Raw genomic sequence first — 1,070 nt, forward strand, 5'->3', positions numbered from 1 at the left:
CAATCAGAGGGACAGGAGTCACATCAATCACATGAGAGGAAAGAATCGCCAAGAAGAAGGCTGAGACACAGCTGAGAAGAAGACAAGGAAACACCACATGAGTATTGCAACAGCGACAATCTCGAATGAACTGTCGCCCGGCCGCCGAGACCACAGCGTCTGCGCATGCCCCGAGACACCGTTTAATTGCTAATATAAAGTCTACGAATGAGCTTTATTTCGATGTAACCGGTAATTATAGGGCTATAATGCCGAGACACAAAGCACTCGACTGACAGTGTAAAGATCAACACAGTTTAATGTGGGCTGTGTCATGGAGGCCGGAAGTCGCCGATTTGGGAGCTTTTTAATTATTATTTTTTTTATTTTCAATTACTGCAGTTGATAATTTAAAACAATTTCTTCGAAATGCGATTCTTTCCTAACACCTGAACCGAATACTCTCTCTCTCTGCTGGTGAACGAACGGCCTTGCTCTCTCGGACGCGACACCTGCGCCGGAGGCCGAGACCTCGAGCTACCTGTCCCGGAGAAATCGCAAAAGGGTCTTGTCGTTTTATCCCCAGATAAGACACGATATAACCATCAAGGATTTGATGTAAGATTGATAGTGATAAAAGGGGCGAGGGGAGAGCGAGCGGACCGGGCCGGGATCACCGGGATGGCGGGATAATAAACACACAGGGTCGAGACATCAGCGCCGCCCTGCCTGCCATCTGTCAGTCCGGCCCAGAAACCTGATCATCCTCCATTTTTATACAGCCGCACAAAAAGCCTTCCGCCGGACTGTCAAGTTTGCAAGGATGGATCTCGCATATTCAGCAGCATCGCTTGTAAAACTGTTGAGGGGTATTAAGTTATAGAGATAAGGGAGAGAGCTCCGGTGGGTAACACGACGCCGGGATTAACGACTGTGCGAGGAGGAGCAGGATTATCAGGAAATTCTTCATCACGCCGTTACCGGTACTTGTAAACACTTCCCCGCGCGCTTCCCCTTGCTCGGTCCCTCGCGAAGGCCTTCCGTTGCGGGCGCCCCTCGACCCCTCGGCCTCCGATCCCCGGCACTGCGAG

The 1,070-nt window shown here is 50.7% G+C and overlaps 1 protein-coding gene across 1 annotated transcript in view; it reads right to left on the reverse strand.

Moving 5' to 3' along the window:
• Window positions 1-1,070, reverse strand: part of LOC119587042 (dachshund homolog 1-like) — a gene marked incomplete at its 5' end in the record, with an annotated part of 99,624 nt that overhangs the window by 42,650 nt on the left and 55,904 nt on the right.

Source organism: Penaeus monodon, chromosome 22, assembly GCF_015228065.2.
Source record: "Penaeus monodon isolate SGIC_2016 chromosome 22, NSTDA_Pmon_1, whole genome shotgun sequence".
In the NCBI taxonomy this organism is placed as follows: domain Eukaryota; kingdom Metazoa; phylum Arthropoda; class Malacostraca; order Decapoda; family Penaeidae; genus Penaeus; species Penaeus monodon.